Below are 23,079 nucleotides of genomic sequence, written 5' to 3' on the forward strand. Positions count from 1 at the left end.
GCAGTGGTTAGTCTGACAAATCCTTGCTCTATGTTGTTTCACAAATCACTTTCATCAGACAAGGTCTGATTTACAAATAAACTGTTTCTCTCTTTTCTCGCTTTCTGCTTGTCTTTTATTTATTTAGTTATTTCACTTTGCAATTCACAAAATGCACAAGAAAGCCGCTCCGCAAAACATATATGGAATAAAAGGTCAAACATTCTGCCTTTTCCATCCTTCCTCTCTCTCTTCCCATCCATTCCTTTTGCCTCAAGCAATTTGCTGTACTGACAGGGGTTTGTCCTGCTTTCCTTCATTTTTTTTCTTGCTGGCAGTGGGAAAGCCTGCAAATGCCCCAAGAAGAGGACAGAATTTTCCCTTCAGCTCATTTTCATAAGAAACACGATAAATAATACATGGCACTTTAATAAGACCTTATCTGAACGGTTTAATGAAAAACAAATACATTATGTAAGGAGCCAATAACTGCTTTCGGCTGTGCTGAGCCGACACTGGTTTTCCGCTCCATGTTTTCCCCAAAGTTGAAAAGCCTCGGTGGTGATTGGATTCTTGTAGACCCATTTGACAATAACGACTCAGACATCCCCTTTAACTTAGGTCTTCACAGTCAGGCTCATTGGAAGTCTACACAGTGAAACCATGGAATCCAGACCTTCTAAATGCATCTCAAGATTGCCTGGAGCCAGGCTGCATTCTCCGGACAACGAAGTTCAAACGACCCTGCACATGTGCAGACAAACACGATTACACACAGAGCCAAGTACACACCCTGCCAAAACGGCAACCGCATAAAGGCTGGGGTAGGACAGAACTGACAGTGGCTGGTCTCGAACAGTGCATCAGGAACAGAGCATCGGGAGACCCCAAATCACATGGTAATGCCATGTCTACAACCATTGCTCACACAATGACAAAACTCTGCCAGCCTTTTAAGCAGCATCTGGGGATGCTGAATTTGAATTCTATCTCAACAGAGACTGAGAAAGAGCCACCTTGATCCTACGAGCTCCCAAACGATTCTTCTACATCAATAAATGAGAGAAGTGGGGAAAGAAAACACTCTTTGCTTTCTCTATGCAGAATCCCTGGGCACCCAGTATTGCTTAGGTGTGTATATTGCAGGCACATTCAAGGGCCGCCCCCCTGCCTCCCAGCTACAAGGACCCTTCTTTGAATGGTTGTACGTACCCTGTAGGAAGCAGAGAGTGCCGGAAAACCAGCCATGAACAACGCCATCTTCAAACGCTACTTCCCTAGGCAGAAGGCAACTGCTCCCGTTTTAATTTGACCCACACAACGGTATTTGTAACTTTTTCCTTCCCTCAAATTTCCCAGCTATTTAAAAGAATAAAGGCTTTTTTTTTTTCCTTTTCTCTCCTTGGTAATTCCTTATTAAAACTTTCTAAGGCTGTCAAAAAGGCAGACATTTCACTAAAGGAGATCTGGGATCTGCCGTGCCTCACAGCAAGAAAAACTCCAGTTAGATAGAAGGAAGGACTTCTTGATCTTCAGTGTAATTACCCATACCGGGGTTAGCTCCGTGACAATGTCAAGGAGTGGCTTAGAAGTATGTTACTCTCACTTCCAAAATTTGATACGGGCAACTACACAATCTCAGCGTTCAGTAAAGTGAGAAAGAAAGTATTTGGAGAAAACTTGAGGATTTATCATCTCTATCACAAGCACTTGGAATCACCTACTTGTTCAAACACTGGAAGGAGAGCGAGTTAGTATTGATTACATTCCAGGCACTGCTCTGGTCCCTAAGGCTGTGTCAGCGGGGGAAGGAAGAGATCCCGGATGTCACAGAAGTTATATTCTGGGGGATGGGGGCAGCAGAAAATAAACAATAAAGATGAGAAGTGAGTAAATCGTACAGAACATAGAAAGTGATGAGAAAAAAAAATAAAAGAACAGGATCGGGGATTCAGGACACCAGGGATAAAGAGGGTAGAGCAGGTTGCAGTAAATGCTGGATAAAAACTTTGCTTGCTCTGCAAATGCAGCTTCAGCTTCAAGAAAAGCCTCCTTGCACCCTCACCCCTTCCAATCCGATTACTACGTCCCAGATTTGTCTAACATATTAATTCTGGAGCTCCCTTGGGTCATCTACCGAGAGTGGTAGTGGGAAGTTGGGCGTTTCTGACTAAAAATTGGAAAGATGCTCACCTGCAGCTTTGACTACATGAAGTGCAGTGTTTACTACAGTATCTGACATATAGCAGCATCTGACTCAGAAAATGCTGAATTGGGGAACGAATGGATAGATGGATGGATGGATGAATACCACAGGAATTTGGACCAAATAAACTCTTGCTGTCTCTTTCTGCTCAAGGAATCAAAGGATTCGGAGGGTTTTTAAAAGCCCCTGCTGTTCTCTCTGAGCCACCCTGCAGAAGCTTCACTTCCCAGACACAGTTCTCCTGGCAAAGGCATGCCCATCCCATGGCACGGAGTTGGAAGGCCAAGGATTCAGCAGGGCTCAGATGAGCACAGCATTCCTCTTTCAGAGTAAAGAGCTGCGTCTCAGGCAGAGCCAATTTCAACCATTTGGAGACAACTGCTTTGCATGTAATGACAGGATTGAGGCTGGAGACAAGAGTCGCTTCTGGGTCCAGGACCCTCAAACTCTGCCAGCTTCCTAGCCTGGGTGTGGGTTGTCAGTGAGCCCAAGACTAAAAGAACAGAGACACAAGTACAAGTGATACCCACCCAAAACTAGCTCCCATGACAAAAGCTCTTTTCAAAATTACATTGGTTGTGCAGAACAGTTTACCACGACCCTCTGCCCACAAGATTGACATCAATTAATAAAGAAAATCAACTCATTAGATAAATAAAATGTCTGCCAATACCATGTAGAATCGACAGGGCTGTGGAGGAATGTGTAGTAGAAAATACAGATGGCGAGAGTCCAAATTGGAAACGTTCTGGAGATGGCAGTTTGACGTTCACTCTCAAAATTTAAAATTTGCGTATTTTAACCTAATTATTTCAATTCTAGATATCTTTCCGGCAGAACACTTGAGATGGGCATGGAGATAGACGTACCAGGATATTCATTCCAGCATTGCTTGTAAAAGCAGATGGTTAGAAGGAATAGGGCAGCAGTAAAGTACATCATGGCACATACGTATAACACAGCTGTTAGAAAGAAGGAGCAGCATCTATGTGTCTCCCTTTGAAAATCTCTCCAAAAGAGATCTTCAAGAAGCTTCAGAGCATACATAAAAAAATTTCGTACACGAAAACCAAATAAAACCAACCAAAAAACAACAAAAACCCACAATCTCTTTACCTGTGTGTGTATCCATATAGACATACACATAGGCATCTGCATATGTATAAATACACATAGTTACACACATACGAACTGCACAGAAAAGGGTGTGGAAGGATATAAGTCAAAATGGTAAATTTGCTTAAGTCTAGAGTAATGAGGGAGCAATGGGGGAGATTTTCAATTTTTAGACTCTTAAGATGTATGTTGTTTGAATTTACACAACAAGAATGTTTGTACATTACTTTTATAATAAAACAAAATAATTCTCTTACTACTACTACTAATATTATCATTATTGCTATTATAAGGAACTTGGGTTATGTGTTCTTAAGGTCTACTTTTATAAATGGTGGTAAATGTTCCTGGCCAGGCCATGCAAACCTGCTTAAACCCACTATGGGGTTGGAATGTTCTAGATATTTAACATCCATGACAAAAACGAAAATCACACCTATCTTTGTAGCCAGGCAGGATTTCAGGACCTTAGAACCTCATTTCTGTTTACAACATAACGTCTTAGAGACAAGGTTTTCAGCTTACCTGTTCAGAAATGAAAATGAAAGTACCAGCCCCACCACTTCCTCAGGTCTCAAGGCTGCTGAGAAGCAGACGGGCGGCCAGGACACTGGTGAATGTTTCCATATAAAATACTGGACAGAAAGGGTTTGCAATCACAGGCATGTGTGACCCTCAACTACCAACTTCATAGCTGGGGTAGGTTGTCTTTGCATTAGGCCTGGCACATAGACCAGGGAGAAATAGAGAATGAGATCCTTATCTTTCTTTATTCCTGCAAGCCATGGCTCAAATACTCATCGCTGTAGGCCCGATGAGGAAGGAGCACAGGATACCCAGAAAATGTGTCTCTCTCCCTTTATTCTCACCTCTCCCACTATAGTTGGCTCACTGGCTACTAGCTATGGCCCCACAGGGTGCAAGCTTGGAGCAATCAATGAGCCAGCCCTGCCTACTGTGTGGGTCTGCTGTATCCCAATCAACAGAGCATCAGCATTTACCTCTGCACACACCTGTACTGTTAAATGCATGAGGGTGAGCCAAGACAAGGTACACAGGTGTAGAGGGAAGGGACACACAGCAAGGGTCTTCTCGACTCCTGCATTCCTGCAAGGGGAGGGGCAGGTCTGCATCAGACCAGCTCCCAGGCAACACCATGAATCTCCCAAAGCTGTCTGGATTCCAGCTAGCACCCCAAAGAAAGCCCCAAAGAGTCTCAGGACTCTGAAAATCACTACATGTCCTGCCCCCCTGGCCACGGGAAGGTTAGAGAGCCCCTTGGTGCAAAAGCCCCAGCAAACCCATAGTGGAAGTTTCCAGGTCTACAGAAACATATGACCTGGGTTTACACCCAAGATTTGCAGCTTGCAAGCTATGTGAACGTGGGCATGCGAATTAACCACTCTGAGCCTCCGTATTTTTAATCTGTAAAATGGGGCTAATAATAGCTCCCTCATAGACCTGCAATGATTCTCAAATTTTTTTTCTCCCAAATTCATGGATGATTACAATAAAAGTTTAGAAACAATGGAGAGACTGCATGAAATTAATGACTTTAAAATTTTTTTGGCCAAGTTAGTATATTCACACACGCACACACACACACACACACACACACACAAACTCACACACACCATCTGCCATCATCATCATTTCACAAAGGAAAGGGCATTTTGTACCAAAAAGTAAGAAGGACATAATCTCAAAATAAAGGACAGCCCTTCAAATTGATTAAATTTAGGTCTATTAAAATTTTCACTAAATTGCCCTTAATTTTCTCATTTAGCTGCAGTCTGTTGAAAATGTCATTATGGAATCAGATAAATCTGTGGATCAGCATTTGGGAACCACCGAGATAATGAATGTAAAGTGCTTCTTAGCACAGACACTGGCACACCAAGAATCAACACTGTGTACTCACTCTTGTGAGGATGCTTGGAAACAATGGACGCTTACACTCATTAGTCTAGAATAATGACTCTCTTCACCCCTACAGGCTCAACGCAGCCAAACAAACCAAACACCTTTCTCCTTTCTGAGTTCCCTGAACCACAGAGCAGCATGCCATTCACATGGGACAGGCTTAATAAAGGTCAGATGAATTGAAATTTTTGCATCACCAGACTTCACTCACTTTCCCCAATGACAGCATTTGCAGCCCTGCTGATTCAAGGCCACTTAAATTCGATGGCTGTGATGGAGGATTGGGGAACTCTTCCTGGCTCCTATGAGGGTGTGCGGTATACTGTGTAGTGGGGAATACATGTTTTGGAGTCTCATTGCTTGAGTGTGAAGTCCTGACTCTGTGTCGTACTTCTACAGCTGCTATTAAATGTCTATGAAATTATAAGCCCTTACAACCTCAGTTTCATTCTCTCTGAGAGGCAATGATGATAATGTTGCCTTCCTAATTGAGCTGTTAAAAGACAAAATCATGTAATACACGTAAGTTCTGAGATTGGTGCCTGTCATCTAGCAACCACCCAATACACATTAGCAACTATTATTATGAATTATTTTTATTCTCAGGGCCTGACCAGTTGATGAAATAGACACTCTTCTTTTTGGGCTAAAAATTACACAAACAAGATCAACATGGTCAATACATTTATGGAACAACTAACTCCAAATGTATTTTTTTTGAAAATTTTTCAAATGACATGGCATTTATACAAAAATGTGTAGACATAACCTTTCTGCCCTGGTCTTCTGAGTACACACAATTTATTTAACCTTGCTAATGAATGAAATGAACACAAACTTTCACATTAGTCCTTGTCAATTAAATTCTTCCCCAGATGTATCTTGCAAAATGTCAGGTCAATCTTTTACTACTTTTTGGAGACTGACTAGAGTAACACATGTAAAGAGATTGCTTGGGGCAGCATGGTAATTAATAGATATATATTTTGATCTTCACAAAACCCTGCAAGGGAGGTTTTTATGGCCCCAATTTACAGAAGAAGAAATTGAGGCTGCAAGAAATATACATCTTGTCCTGCTAATAAGTGATGCAGGCACTGTTTTCAATTATGTCTGTTGAACAAAAAAGCCAGGAAGTGTTCTTTCCATCATTGTGCTATACCAGTAGCAGAAGAGATGCTGCTTATAAAATCATCATCATCGCCATCATCATCATCACCACCATTGTCATCATCATCATCATCATCATCATTTTATTTATCATTGTTTGCAATATCTAAGCAGAGCAAGTGCTTCTCTGAAGCAGTACTCTATGTCAATTCAGCTGGAAGATTTCTTCTTCAAGGACTCTATCAGTGACTCTGGCCACCCGATTTTAGAGCGTGAGATTTTCCTAGCTTTCCAGTTCCTACTTGCTTACAGGAGGAGTAAGTCCCACCCCATTCACAACCTACCTTAAGCTCTTCAAAAGAAAAGACACTGCCTCTACTCTCATTTGCCAACACCTTCCTATCACCATCCCTGGCAAAAGTGATGCTATAGAGACAATGTTCTATCAGAGTAGCCAATTGGCACCTCTCTTTGAGGAGAGACTCAGGAGAGACCAGGCAGAACCCCACATTTAAAAATACCCAGCACAAGCAAAACACTTAAGTTCCCACAGGAGCTTTCCTGAAACAATAGGTTGCAGGAGGTGATGCTAAGGGAGAGTGCAGGAGGTGATGCTAAGGGAGAGTGCAGTGTTTGGCACTTGAGAGGGTAGGAGTCTGTTTCCAGTGCACAGGACAGAATGTAAGAGCGTGGGACAAGGGACAGTAGGTGGCAGAGACAAAAACAGCTAAGTGGTGATTTCTCCTAATGAACAAGTGGGTGGGGAGGTCTACTTTGGGAAGCCTCCACACCCCACCTACTCTCTGTATTGCAACTTTCTAGATGGAGCTCGAGCAAATTTGAAGGCAAGCAAAGCCTGCAGAAGATTCTATTTTTCCTCTATAATAAGCTTGGCTGCTAGGTTCTTTGACCCCATAAATGTTCAGAAATATTTATCTTTATGCAACACGAGTCACCTTCAAGCATCTCCTACTAGAAGAGACTTCGCCTCTAAGATCTTAAGTTCTGGAATAATCTCTTTTGAACTTAACCTGCCCAAGGTCCTGTCTTGGCACGTAGACGAGAGCCACCACAGGGATCCTCAGTCCCTGGCATTATCATCACACCTTCAAAGGCCAGTGATTGCTGGTGGTGAGCTAGGAAGGGAGTAAGGACTCAGAACAAAACTAGGTTAGCCCGAAAAAATTAAAAGGTTATGTAGCAAATAGATCAGATTCTGGGTGGAAAACCTTCCTGGTTCTCAAGTTTTCACCTCACCAAACGCAAAATCTCTGGAATTCCAAGTCTTCATTTCCAAATTGCAATTCTCAACTATGGGCATCTCACAGTCTTACAACCTCATCTGCCCTGCTACCTCAGGATTTTATATTCTCTGTTTTTGGACTTCATGGCAAGAACCCACACATAAAGCTTAGCCCCTTGTCTTGGTCCATAATATATCCACTCATATAAGGCATGTTTGAGTTTAGTAGACATGAAGACTGTGGAAGTATAAGGAAGATTGAATGAGAGAAGATATTTTCATCCTAAAAACTTGATTCTAGAAGAATCTGTGTGTATCACATCCTTGCAAATGACATTTGGCTATTCCATCACCATTGACTTTGATTAGACTCTCCTGGTTCCAGACTTTCTCTGTCATATTTCTATTTCCATTTCTCATTCCCATTGGGAGCCAGAGAGCAAATTCTCAACCCCACCCCTTTGTTCCTAGAATAATGACTCTCTTCACCCCTACAGGCTCAACGCAGCCAAACAAACCAAACACCTTTCTCATTTCTGAGTTCCCTGAACCTGTTTCAAGGTCACCTGTTCCTTGAAAGCTTGGCATCAGCTGTCCCTGTGCCCTTGAGGGATCACCTTCTCACCCAAGTTTGCATCAAGACATTTTCCCAAACCAAAACAGTACTTTCCAAAAGACGATTAAAAGAAGAGTATTTCCTTCAGCTGGTCTCAGATAGAATAATTTGACACTCTTTCAGCACAGTGGCATGTAAGAGAAAAACTACATGTTCTCCTGGCTGGACTTTCTTATGTATGTGTGTGACAGAATTCTTGCATGTTCCATAAACATAAGATCTTGCTTGGCATCATCCTGTGCTTTGTCAGGTCTCTTCACTTTTGTACCCCAATCATCGTCACTTTGACCCATTTGCTATGATATTCTTTGCACACCTGTGAAGGATTGGCAGCAATGGTTAGAAACCACTGCACAGACTCTCTAGGGAATCCTCATCACCTCTGCAGCCCTGACCTCTCCTCACAGGCTACCCCTCAGGAATGATCATGTACCTCAGACAGCCCCCTGAATGTCTCAGTACGAAGGTCCAATCCTAACTACTGTTTTAACAACCCCCCAGACCAAGTGTTTGCGCTTGCTTCTCTTCCTCGATGGACTTGCTTGTTTGTTAATAGAAGCACCTCCCTTCCATTTACTTAACCTTGAAACATCAACATTTGCTCTTTACACTTCCCTTTGCTGCTCTGAATAGTCAATGGATTCCCAAATCATATAATTTCTAACTCTCCAATCTCCCAACTATGAAGCCTCTCTGTTGTCCATTGCCGCTGTCCCAGTGCATTACATTATTCTCTTTAGCCTAGATTTTTAAAAACTGCTGTGCTTCCCTAATTGGTCCCTTTGTTCTTAGTCTCAGTTCCTCCCAATTCACACTCTACAATGATTCCATAGGGGAATTTTAAATAGACAAAACCAAACCTGTCAATCTTCTGCTCAAAAGACATCGCTGCCCCTCCCACTGATGAGGGCATGCTGTTAAACGCTTTAACCTGGTATTACGCCTCTTATCTTGTGACATAGCTAGCGCTTTCTTTAATGCACCTCCTTCTCTCCAGATTCCAGTCACCCTCATACCTAGTCTTGTAATTGCTTATGCCCAGTGCATGTTCATACATCTCCAAATATATGTTCTTTGGCTGCAACTGCTTTAATGATTTGAGTGTACAAATCCCAGAATACCCAGTGCGTAATTAAATAAATAATCCCAGAATGAAACATGCATCTTTGTATGTTTTGCAACGTCGAGCTGGAGATGAGGATGACAGCACTTATGTGTGCTTCTCTTTATTCTTCACAGGGGCAGTGCTGGGTACACACTGATAGCACTGTGTTACCCATGAGGATGCTGAGACGCAGCGGGGTTATGTAAGCAACCCGCACATAAATGGGACAGCCAGTGAGTTCCTTGTCTGTTTACTGCCTATCTCCTGCCACCCCATCCTTTGCACATTGGCATGCACATGGTCCATGAGAATTTTAATATTCCTCTCAATGTTGCATCCTCACCACCTTGGAATAGCACCTGGCTTATTGTAGCAGATACTTGCTAAACATTGGTCGAATGAATGAGAAAACTTGGAAACGACAATGTAAGTCTTATTCCATTTTCATGCTTCTGAAATGCATTTTGTTCTCACTAATTGATTCACTCACTTACTCATCAGCTACATCTGGAATATATTCTCTGTGCCAAGGATGGTGTTGACCCTGGAGATACAATGATCAACAAAGCAGGAGATGGAACTTAGATTCTAGATTAATCTGATATTTTTAGGTCATCTGGTTTCAAAAATTAACTTTCGCAACCCTGTATGAGTGTGAATCAGCATTTTCTCAATATTATGCAACAAATTAAAATACCGAAGTGAACTGGATTATGAGGCTAATTGAAAACAGTATTAGTTATCCATACTCCCAATTTCAAATATTGGTGTTCATCAAAATAGCCTCATTATCTCACTGATTGACTTTATAATAAATCTTTCACATTTGAATTTATAAAATTCATCTCTACTCCTGCCTCTTTCATCTCTTTTATAAGTGAATTTTCATGCAAAATTTATTTGTAAAAGAGTTTCTTCTGGTGTAAATGTATGTATATATTTGAGAACCACTATTTTGCTGTGTGATGCTATGAGGCTCCCTCCTGCAGAGGGAAAAAGCAAGAATGAAAAGGCCATATTCTGGGGCCAGAGGCTTTCCTCTAACCTTGTACTGCCTTCTTGACAGTGAAGTAGATGCTAACAAGAACTGGGGAGACACATCACCTGGTTCTGAATCCTGGATCTGTTTTGTACCAGCTGGGTGACTTTTGGCAAGTTATTTAAACTTTCTGGGTCTTGGGGTCCTCATTTGTAAATGGAAAAAGCATGAGTATCTTATTTCACATTTTGGATAACATGGAATAGTATGTGTAAATTGTTCAGCACAACCCCTGGCGCCTACTAAGTGCACTCTGCGTGTTAGCTTCATAACTTCATGGTGATCATGATGATGATGGTATTGGTGATGATGGTGACGATGATGATGGTGTTGGTAAAGGTGATGATGGTGATGGCAGGGTGGTGGTGTTGGTGATGGTGATGATGACGACGATAATGGTGCTGATGGTGTTCGTGACAGTGATGATGATGATGGAAGTGGTGGTGGTGCTCTTGAAGACGGTGATGTGGTTATTGTTGATTGTGAACACAAGAGTAAGGCAATATAAATTGGCCTCTGTGGGAAAGACAGCCCATTCTCTCCAGCTGGAAAGAAAGAGAGCCATTCTTTTCATCTTTTACAGGAGACCCCATTGCTAGTTCACTATCCTGCCCCTCTCTCTCTACTCTAGTGTTTCCAGCTAAGAAAGCAATTGGAATCGCTGTCCCACCCTGACTCCCCCTGTTTCCCTCCTCATAACTAGGCCATAGACATCTCTAAGGAGCCTCTCTTGTAGAGCAAGCAGGAGCTGACACCACTGTTCTTCTGGGTAACTCTGGGGGATGTGAATATTTTATGACCTCTTTAGTGAAAACACCAAACTCCAGGGTGCTGATACTTCCTCTAATCACTCAGATTCGCAGCAGGCTTCCTCCCTCCCTTTCTCCAACCCCTACCTCTCACCAGCCAAGCCATTCCAATATTTCTTCCCCCGCATAACCATTGTTCTATCAAGATCCACATAATTCCAAGAAATGTCATTAAAAAATAAGATCAAAGCTAAGAATTATTGAACACTTACTGTGTGCTGGACGCTCTGCCAAGCATTTTGCATTCATTATCATATTCCATCTTCCCAGAAACCCAGTAAGGTAGGTATGTAACCCCTCTCACTTTACAGATGAGGAAACTGAGGGTGGGAGAAGAGAAATAACATTTAAATCCATACACTCAGGCCCTGACTCAGGTCAGTGTGATTCCTTTGCCTCTGATCTTCCACTTTATTTCGTAATGCATTCCTGAAAGTGGATTTAAAAGCAGAGTGTCTGAAAGTTGCACAATTGATATAGGAGTTCTCTGAGCACTGGTTCTTGCCCTAGAAATTAAATTGGATCCCCAAATTCAAAACTATGGTCCAGGTAGATGCTGCCTCCTCGGGGCCCCTGTGGGTATCTTAAACCACCACAGATTCTCCTGTTGCCATGGAAACCAGGTAGAAAAAGCTCAGGCCTTGACCCAATGCCTGAAGGAGGTCTGGGTGACTGTGTTTCTCCTTCCACAGAGCATGAGCAAAAGGGATCACAGCAAACACACATGGGATTCGATTTTGATTTTTGGTCAAACAAACGACCATACAAACAACTAGTTTTCTGCCCATTCCACTGGGACCATATCCCCCAGTTTTGGAAATATAACTAGGGAATAATAGTTTATAAAGCAGAGAAATGCATAGGAAATGGGAGAGTGGAGTAAGATAGAAGTCTGTATTTATACAGTATGATCCCGTGTATAAAAAATCAATCTACATCTAATTTACACTCTCCACTTCTAAGCTTATGGCCTTCTAGATCTAAATCTATACATCTACATAGATACATCTAAAGCTTCTAGGAAACACCCACATGTTAACAGTTGTGTTGCAATTACTGATGATTTTTATTATTTTTATTGCTATTCTGTATTAATTAAATTTTCTATAATGAACATGAAGTACTTTCATAATAAGGAATAAGAAGGTTTCCACTTCTTCCTATTCTCCCTTTTTTTTTTGTTGTTTAAAGCGTCCCAAGGCACGGGGTGAAAACAGCTGCTCCCCCATCATAGGCCAGGTCAGAGCCTCACCATCGTGTGGGGAGAACGGGGACGAGGTTAGCAGGAATAAACTTCGACCTCCTCACTCTCCCAGCCCTTTACAGACAGTTTGACGGTGATTCCAGAAAGAGGCAGACAGCGCCCCTGCATAGTTCCTGAGCATTGCTGCTCTCCATGTAAGCCTAATTATAGTCACTAAAGAAGTTTCTTTCTCGTCTCTCCAGGTCCTGGGTGACAGCTCGTCATTCCAGTGGCATTTTTTGTCGGAAAAACCTCATTTCTATTTTTATTATGAAGACTCCTTGTCTTTACTAGCTCTTTGTACATAGATCAAGACATTATGAAGACCTGCACTTTCCTCAGGCAAATGAGAATTACTAATTTTCTCTCTCTATTAAGTACTGTGCTATCTCCATCGGCTGCACCAATATTTATTTCACACGCTAAGACCACAGGGATCCTGGGACAAGGTTAACCTGTTCAGCACCACACATGCTCACACTCCAAAGGCTTCTACCATTTATTGCCTCTGTTCATTCTCAACAGAGAAAGCAGCCATGTAGCTTTGCCCTCACCCGTGGATTCAGAATGTTATTTAAACCATGAAGCTCAAATCCCCATCTTGAAATTTTTGAGTGTATTCACAAGAGGGCCTTTTCTGTAAGAGAATGAAGTGAAGCAAGAACTCAGACCCCTGGACTCCTGTAGAGCCACATGATGTTTATGTGCTGGTGAAAGTGGAAGGATGTGAAAGTTAAGTCATGTCATCCTTACCCAAAATCGTGTCTGATAATGCTGACAGTGATAAAATATTTACCTAATATTAGAGGTTTATCCATGCTAAGCACTCTAAAAATGATTTACATATATTATTTTACTTAATCCTCATGTCGAAATTTTTATTCATGCATTCACTCATTCATTCCTTATTTAATTCATATATAAATATTTATAGAGTGGTAAATTATGTTCGAAGCATTGTACAATGTTCCTAGTAGACAGTGATTAGACACACAAACAAGCAAACAGACAAATAAACAAACAAAACACAGTCTATTTACTCTGATGAGACAAAGTCGACTGTCAGAGACAGATTTTAAAAATCAACTCCATCAGTTTTCTTGTAAAACTAGTGTCCTAGCAATTTTACCCCTGAGGATTCACCCCAGAGAAATGGAAACTTATGTTCACACAAAATATGTGTATGAAATTTCATTTATAATAGCTAAATATAGGAACGAGTCCAGAAGTCCTTCAATAGGTAGATGGATAAACAAACGGTGGTACATCCAGACCATGGAATAGTCCTCAGCAATGAAAAGGAACAAACTATTGATATACACAGCAGCTTGGATGACTTTCCAAGGACTTATATGCTGGCATGTAAAAAAAGTCAACCCCAAAAGGTCACGTACCATATGGTTCCATTTTTGAAATGTCTAAGTTTTAAAAATGGAGAACAGACGAGTGTTTGCCAGGAGTTAGGAATTGAAGGAGGTGGAAGGGAGGAGGGTGTGGTTGTAAAAGGACAATTGGAAGAATCCTTTGGTGATGGAATTGTTCCAGATTTTGACTGTGGTTGTGGACCCACAAATCTACATATGCGATAAAATTGCACAGAACGAAATACACCTCCCTTCTCCCCCCTCCCCCCACAAATTAATGCACATACAACTGGAGAAATCTGAAATAAGATCATTAGGTCATGTCAATGTCAATATCCTGGTGGAGGATATAATTTTGATTAACGTTACCATCAGGGAAAGCTGGGTAAAATGTACATGGAATCTCTCAGTGTTATTTCTTACAACTGTATGTGATTCTACAATGATCTCAACAAAAACTTCCACTAAAAAAGCAAATTACATGGTTAATTTTATAAGACTAGTTGTGATAAATGGTATAAAGGAAAAGAATAGGGTTTAAATGTTTTTATAAAGGAAACTATATATAGCAGGGGGCTGGATTTAGGCTAAGAGCGAGGGAAGACTTTTCTGAAGAGGTGGCATTTCATTGGGCAACGGAAGGATGAGGAGTTGGTGAGGAGAAAAGTGGGTGGCAGAGTGTTCCAGGAAAGGAAACAGTGTGTGGCAGGGCCGTAGAAAAAAGCATGTGTGCTAAGGGGATAGAAGATGGAGCACCATGGAAAGGGGGGGTCTAAAGAGTCAGGAAGCCAGGATGAGGGGCCACGAGTGAGTGACTGCCCTCATCCTGGGCGGAAGCTATTATCCCATCATTTCTTCTGTTGCAACAAAGTGAGGCTCAGACAATCTATGTGAGGAAAGCTAGAAAGTGTCAGATCTGGATTCACCATCAAAGCTACAACTATGCCTACTGTCTCCCCTAAATAAAAACAATCTTTAAACATACTCTTGCTGTTTGACCCAGCAATACCACTCCTAGGTATGTCCCCAAGAGAACTAAAAATGTATATTCACTGAAGTACCTGTATACAAATGTTTATAGTGACTTTTCATAATTGGGAAAAAGTGGAAACAACCCAAAGATCCTTCAGCTGTTGAATAGATAAGCAAACTATGATGCATTCATACCATAGAGTGCTACTCAGCAATGAAAGGGAAAAATGAACTGTTGATGGCTGAAGAATTGATGGATGGAAAATGAACAATTGTATGGATGAATCTCAAATTCATTATACTGCGAGGAAGAAGTCAGACTCAAAGGCTACCTACTGATGATTACATTTGTATGATATTCTTGAAGAGGCAAAACCACAGAAACAGAAAAGAGATGGGTGATTTCCAGGGACTGAGGCTGGGGACTGACCACAGACAGAACCTAGGGAGCTTGCTGGAATGATGAATGTGTCCCACGTCCTGAAGGCGGTGGTTGCATTTGTTGAAACTTGCAGAACTGTATGCCAAAAAGGGCAAAGTTTACTATATGTAAATTATATCTCGATCAACCTGACTGATAAAATGATTGTATGGGGTGAGCAGATATAGATTAAAATCAAAGAAGACCCTGTTCTCCTTTCTAGAAGGTTCTGGGTGGTCCCAGGAGGCAGCAATGTTAATAACAGTCTTATTTTCAGAAGATGTAATTAAGGAACATTGAATGAGGGTACAGCTTCCGTGGAAGACAGAACAGGGATGACCCACTTTTATCATTCTTAGGATCCATAGATGCAGCAGAAGGACTCTGCTCTGGATGGCAGAACACTTGATTCTAAGTAGTCACTTATTTTGCCCAGCTGGGGAGGTGACCTAAGTTCTCTGAAACATGGGTTTGCTCATTTCACAAGAAAGGTAAGGATGGATGGAAGAGGAGAACAGCTAAATAAAGTCAAGGTACATGCTGTGTTTTTCTTCATTTTGTAGAGCACCAAAACCTTGTGTTCTGTGGTCATAGAAGTCGAACTCAGGGCTCGGATTCCAAAGTCTGTTCTCTTTCCACAGTAGACACTCCTGCTCAAAATGCAGGTCCAACCGTGGAGGGAATGAAACACCCTCAGAACAGCTGAGGCAGAGCCTGACCCAGGGCCAGCAGACACACCAATGTCTGCTAATACGGCTCCAATTACTGCCACAGATCTGCTCTCACCCTTCTAATCCATTCCATGGGTTTCCCAAAGCTCTCACCCCGTAGGGACCATCATGAGCCAATGATCAATTCCTCTTTCAGCTGCTGTGAGTCATTGGGGGCTAGCTTTGAAGCAGGGATAGAAGGCATGGCCATTTCCGGAAGTTGCCTTTCCTTGTGGGGTTTCACATTCGAGAAAGATGAACTCTGAGCCATGTCTCGGGGAGAGCTGGTTCAGGCCAGATGATATTAGGATGAGCTGGCATCTTACATCATGCTTGGCCTGCTAGCTAGGGAAATGGTCCTGATCAAAGTCAGCCTAACTGCCTGGTCCCACCTCCATGCTGGACCACCCCTCTTCTCTCTTCCCATCACACTTTATTTTTATTTCTAGTGTTGCCTTTATCACAACATATTTTGATCCTGCCTTCCTTTATCTGTTTCTCAAGTGTCCATTTACCCTGAAGACAGCAAACACCATAGGACAGGCTGGGCTTGTTGGCTATTGTAACCTGAACACTTGGCTCAGGCCTGAGTGTGACGAGAACTCAGTCAATGCCTGCCGAATAAACGAATAATAGAAAGCCTGGTGAGTGTACAGAGAAATGAATTCAAGAACAAACCCCCAAAGAGACCACCTGGTGAAAAGCAGAAAATATCATTAACTGAAAACAAGACATTTTTGAGAAATTCACATTTCAGCTTTACCAAAGAGACATCGTAGCACTTCGCCCAAGTGACATGTTATATACAGAGAAAATGCAGCATTTATTTCTATTACGCTGAGGCTTACTCTGTGTAAGTCAGAGAGGCTAGGTGCTCAGCATGGGGTCCCCGATGGCCAAAGATCCATGTTTAAAAAAAAGAAAAGGAAAGAAAAAATACATTTAAAAAAATAAGTATCCAGAAACCTATGTCACATTTATAACCAGAGAAAATAGAACTTTTTATTAGTCCCTCATCAGTATTTACATTTCAAAATCCAGCTCCTAAGAGAACCATAGCCAAATTTTTTTTAAAGAAACAGAAAGCAAGAAGAAAGCAATTGAACAATCAGACTCCAACTATTTCCAGTCAGAATAATTCCCTTTCCATGAGGCAAATTTAGTCTGAGAAGAAGGCAGCCTTGGCTCAGCTGCATAATTTATTGGCAACTTTAATCTTCAGAATGAATATTGGTGTACACTTCAAGTTTTATTGCATTTTTTAAACAAACGGTATTTTGAGTTCAAAGTGACTATTATCATGAGTTGGCAATTTGTAATATGTTTTCACGACAAAAGTAATCAAAATAAAATTCCTTTCGACCTTCTGATACGAACTGAAGACCTGAAAACAAATCGAATATAGAGATTGTAGGGTAGGAAGTCAGACACACAGAAGTCAATATGAAACAAATATATTCAATAGATAGTTATGATAAACTTTTAAGAAACTATAAAAGTACAGGTGAAATTCCTTAAAAGAATATGCTAATAATATAGGACAAATCTACATTATACAAAAGAACATTTTTAGTCAATCTTCTCAACGGTTTGCCTTCAAAATGTCCAACACCCCATGGTTTATAAATGTCAAATATATATAGGAGTCTCTATGTAGATAATTTGATCAGGGGCAAATTTGAGACTTAGCCACCAGAGACAATGACACAGGTTCCATCTATCTCCCTTTAAGTATTAACTATGGAACACTTGTCTATTTGGCTGGTGTATTTGCAGACTCAATCAAAAGGGGTGTGAATAGGCAAACACTTGCAACGGGGCAATTGGTTGCATCAATATGCCAAGTATCACCACGTCAATCATTTCCAACTTAAAACCATGTCTGCGGAACTTACCTTAGGGTTTCAGAAACTAACCACCGCTACAATACATTCAGCAATCCTGTTAGCTACCTATCCAATGAATTGTATGACAAGAAATGTCAACATTATTCTGTGCAGACCACCGATAAGGAACTGGCAGTGAATTCTTGCCTCTTGCCGCTGAAATCATCATCGTGGCTTAAGGTTGGTTCTTTTCTACCATTTTCTCTTCCTAGCATTTCATAGCCTTTTTCCCCATGTTGGTAAACTTCTTTTGCAATAGGAAAGTTTCTAGAAGGAGAATTAGCTGCAAAGCATTCTCAAACTCCAAGAGGAGGAGATTTTTTATCTTAACTGGCATCCCCACGTACACTAAAATGGACTCAAATTCCTTGTGCTATATTAATTAAATATCTTGACTATGCCTTGCCTGAAGAAGTCTCAAGACCACGATTTTTGGATGGTTGCTTTCTCTGGCAGCCCCCTCTCAAGTTTCTTGAGGATTAAGAAATCCTGCTGTTCAGGCCTGGAACTAATGCCTCCAGATTTAAACACTTGTATTTTTATGACCATCCGGATTATGTTGGTTACCATGACCACTAGCTGTATTGACTATGGTGGCCTTATCCTAGCTATCTGGTGTCCAGTTTGCCTTTATTCATAGGTCATCATTCTTCTGGTAGTTCAGAGGAGGTTTAACCATCCCACCTAGACGTGGGGTGGGAGACAGGGCAGACGTTTAAGAAAGGCTTCTGAAACGAAGGGGCATCTGAAAACAAACCACATGGGAAGTTCTCTGAGTAACTATTATATGCATTGCAGTCGAATATCATGATATTTTGCTTCTTAATAATCCATCCTCATCTTTGTTAATAACCAACAGATACCATTCCTCCAGGATGAATAACTTGAGAAAAAAATCATTAAATAAAAGTCGGTTAATTGCATTTCTTAAGAAATTCAACTTTTTAATGTTTCTTCTGAGAGCAGAACAGCAGTCTAGTCAAAGGATCAATTATCTTTTTTTTTCAAATTGCAGAATACAACATTTGCTTTTCTTAAAGGGCTGCAGACATTCCTGTTTCTTTCCATAAGAATAACTTGAAAAGGATGCAAAGTTATACAATCTACAATTCACTGCACACAAGCTGCTTTTGATTATATTGCCTCACAAACTACATACTTTGCTGGGAAGCATAAAACTGTTTATCACTAAACATTTGAGATTCCACTCAGATAATTTACACATAATTAGACAGAAGCCCACACTTCCGAGCGGCAGCATTACCTCCTTTCTAGCAGACTATTCTTAAGAACATTTTTGGTAGCATAATGAGTATTTTATGAGGATTTGTAATCAGTCTTAACATAGGTGGGAACAAAGGTGAATTACTCCTCAACATGATCAAATCATTACATAACTCAGTGCGGAATAATGATGAGCTGAGGTTGGAAGAGGTAACCTGCCCAGGTATTTGGAGGAATTAGGAAATTCTGGTCTTTTCCACAGGCATAAAATGAATTAAGTGATCCCTTAGGAAGGAGAAAAATAAAAAAAGAAATCAGCCAAGGAGAGAAAGCCTCCTGCTTGGATTTCACCCCCCTTTGCTGGCTTTCAGGGAAGGAGATAAAAAGGCAGACTATAGAGAAGGGAAGGAAAATGAATGGTACTTTCTATCCACAGGGTCTCACTTAGTCATCACAGATGCCTAAGCTCTTTGGGGTCTAGTCTTGTCTTTTCTAGACGTCTTCTGTCCTAAGACACAAACAAATCCTTGGTAGGAAAACCAAGCCAGCTGTCTGCAAACAGACTGACCATTACTCAAATATATAGTCATCAAGGAGGAGAGGAACATTGGGGGGCGTGGGGGAAAATGTCACCATTTCATGACACAAAGACCGCAGCCAGAAATAGCTTGGCCTCTAGATACTGCGTTACTCCGAAGCTTCACTTTAGACTTGGCACTTTGCCTCCAAGGGGTATTTCGAAATTGCCATCTTAGACAGTCCCTTTGAATCTACAAAACTGAGTTGTCTGGTTTCCATTTATGGACAAAGAATTTTGTCTTGGTTTCTCTTTCTTGCCTTTTCAACCAGAGAGGCTCTCTATCGTGCTTTTATGTATAAAATTTAAGCAGCTTATAATCTCAACTATATTCAGTTTAAATCATGACACAATAGTGGTTTTTTCCAGATTTTTTACAAGGAGAGTCATCAGGGCCAAGCCTTACAGCAATCGCCGGGGCCACTGCTCAGATTCTCAGCTCCTGGGCAGGTTGGACTCGACATTCCCTGAGGCCTCACCCAGCTCTAAACCAGGCAACATGGAAAGCTACAGCTTCAGAATGATCCCTTTGGGGCTGCAGATCACAAAGTAGATTTGGATGCTGGTGGCATACACCATCGAGACAACGTCTATTAATTTTCTAACTACAATCTTGGGAGACAGTGTGTCCAGAACTCCAATTGTGTTCCCTTTGTGAGCTAAGCTCAACATTTGTACAGATTTCATCTCAACATTTCATCCAAACTCAGCAGGCTCTCCAGAACAGGCTCTCCTTCACTAAAGAAAGCCAACAATGAAAAACAAAACCAAAAATAACAATTTTCATATAATTGTGGGAGCAAATATATGTATCTCCAAAATTTACATATAAGAACATTTGTGTTACACTTACTTATGTTAATGCCTGGCAAATGATACTTCCCAAAATATATTTGATGAATAAACAAACGATAAAGAATCAGAAGCAATATGCATGTCTAAAACAGGGGAATGGTTAAGTAAAGGGTAATCAATTCATATATTTGAATATTATACAGCCATTTGAAATCAAGTTTTCAAGGAACATTCAATGGTTTATGTGGGAGATAACCATGACACAATGCTATTTTTGAATGGGTTAATAAGGTATTGTACAATTTCTATTGTCTGTTTCCTTCCTTCCTTCCTTCCCTCCTTCCTTCCTTGCTTCTTTCCATCTATCTATCCATCCATCCATCCATCTATCCATCCATCCATCCATCCCAGATATAAGCACAAGTGCACTGAGTAACAGAGGAGAAGGGTTCAGAGTCCTCCCCGCTCAGCATTGCCTTCTCTGTCCCCACCATGCCCCCTGGACAACCCATTCAGATTCTTGAGCTTCATCAAGTAGATTAAAAATGAATGATCTCATCCACCCTTCCAAATCTGGCCCATAAGGAAACCTAGTCCCAGAGAGAAGAAGTAACTAGCTTAACGTTAGCGTCAGAAACAAGTTCAAAACAGAGAGATTCCCAAACTCTCAGGAATTCGACATATGTATGAGTTTCCTAAGCTTACAGAGCAGTGTGTGTGTATGCGTGTGCCTGTGTATGTGTGCGTGCGTGTGGTGTACTTTGCGGTGGCATTCCTTCCATATTGTGTGTCCCTGGGCAAAACAGTTCAACTTTCTGAATTTCAGTTTCCTGAACCATAAAATGGAGATAAAATCATACTTCCTTTATGAGGTTATTATGAAGATTAAATGACTTAATACAAGTAGAGTTTATAATAGTACCTGGAATATAGTCAGCACTCAATAAGCATTAGCTAATTTTATATTATGTATTCACGCTGTTATTACTATCTGAAGGAGTACATAAATCTCTTGGATAGACAAAGGTGCTGTAAACAAAATCCTCAGTTGCCTTCCTGGATTTCACAAAGCCAGTGGGAAATTCCACGTTTAGGTTTTTTCTAGCGCTTGGTGTCATTTCAAATATTCAAGTGCTGAGTTTTAGTTAGTGGAAAGGAGTATACTTCAATCACTGTTCAGTCACATTCCTTGGGGATTTAATAAAAAGCATTATGGACTTAAGTAACACTAGAGAAAAACAGAAACAATCAATGACATATTGAGAGAATTACATAATACATCGATGCACGGCAGATAATGAAATTATGCAATAGCAAAGAGAGAGAGGGAGAGAAAACAAATGCAACACTGGGAAAATAAACAGTTTCATGAGCAGCGCAATGAAATGGATGTGGAAAACACTCCTGAATTGTGTTCCCAGTGATGGATAACACTCCTGGCTGTCCTGTATTTAAAAACAATGCCCACCTTTCATCAGAACAAAGCTTCACAATTTGAAAAGCAATTTCTCTTACATTTTCTCATTCATCCTCATAAAAATCCTAGAAGGTAGGTGTCTCCTTTTCAATTTCAGGGAACCAAGGTAGAAGAGATGAAGCAACTTGCTGTAGGTCACCAACCTCACTGTGGCAGAGCTGGGACTGGCACTTAGCTCAAGGCCAAATCCCAGGGACCCTTTAGGCACCTGAGAGAATCCAAAACGGGCCCATTCTTGTTTAGAATGTATTAGGATAAAATGCATAGAGATTAGAAACCACCAAGCTGTCAACCAGAACATCAGTCCAAACTGAGGTCTGGTGGGAGTGTATTGAACTAGTAATCCAAAGATACAGCAAAGAGTGGGGTTTCCATCAGAGCAGCAGCCTGGGGTCACTGATGAGGATGAAGGGTGAGATGAAGGAAGGGAGGGAGGGAAGGAGGAACAGAAAAGGGGGAAGGAAGGAAGGAAGGAAGGAAGGAAGGAAGGAAGGCAGAAACAAATGAATGAAGGAACCAAGGAAGGGAGGGGGAGGAAAGGAGGGAGGGAGGTGGAGAGGGAATGAGGAGTGAGGGAGGGAAGAAAATAAAAGGGAGGGAGGAAGAACAGAAGAACATAGAAGGAAGGAAGGGAGGGAGGAGAAAAGAAAGGAAGGAATGGAGGGTAGGAAGACGGAAGGAAGGAAGATAGGGATGAAAGGAGGGAGGAGGGAGGGAAGGAGAAAAGTCAGAGTCACACTTTCCATGAGAGGAATATAATAAAGCAAGAGAATACTCCTGAGAGGTTTCAGGGAGCACGTGGGGAGCTTTCAAACCCCATCCAAGGGGGGCTGCATAGGCTGTGACCACAAGCCCCATCGTCCTCTCTGCATAGTAGTCTTCTCTATTCACAAGCAGTCTATGATGACTGCAAGGAGGCCAAAGCAGCCAGAGTGTTATACCAGAGCAGGACGGGGCTTCCTTCAGGGCTGGGGCAGCCCCGGATATCCAGTAGGTTTATACGCACAGAGGATGCTGAGAGGAAGAGCTCCCTGGAGTAGCTCTGAGATTTTTCCTGAATGAACCACCTAGATATTTACAGTAAGATCCTAGGAGATGGCTAGCTGTGGGAAACTACTCTGTCTCTCTAGAAACACAGCTGCTTCACCACTATTCCTGTGAAACACCTTCTTTTAAATCAGTGTTTCCCAACGTCTGGCATTGGAGCCGCAGGTGGTACATCACACAGTCTTGGTTGGTAGCCGTATATTTATTTTTAATGTGA

General features: G+C 41.5%; 1 protein-coding gene across 30 annotated transcripts in view; it reads right to left on the reverse strand.

Moving 5' to 3' along the window:
* Positions 1-23,079, reverse strand: part of RBFOX1 (RNA binding fox-1 homolog 1) — a 1,973,933-nt gene that overhangs the window by 365,237 nt on the left and 1,585,617 nt on the right. The gene's annotated exons all lie outside the window — the stretch shown is intronic.

This window comes from Equus caballus, chromosome 13, assembly GCF_041296265.1.
Source record: "Equus caballus isolate H_3958 breed thoroughbred chromosome 13, TB-T2T, whole genome shotgun sequence".
NCBI lineage: Eukaryota > Metazoa > Chordata > Mammalia > Perissodactyla > Equidae > Equus > Equus caballus.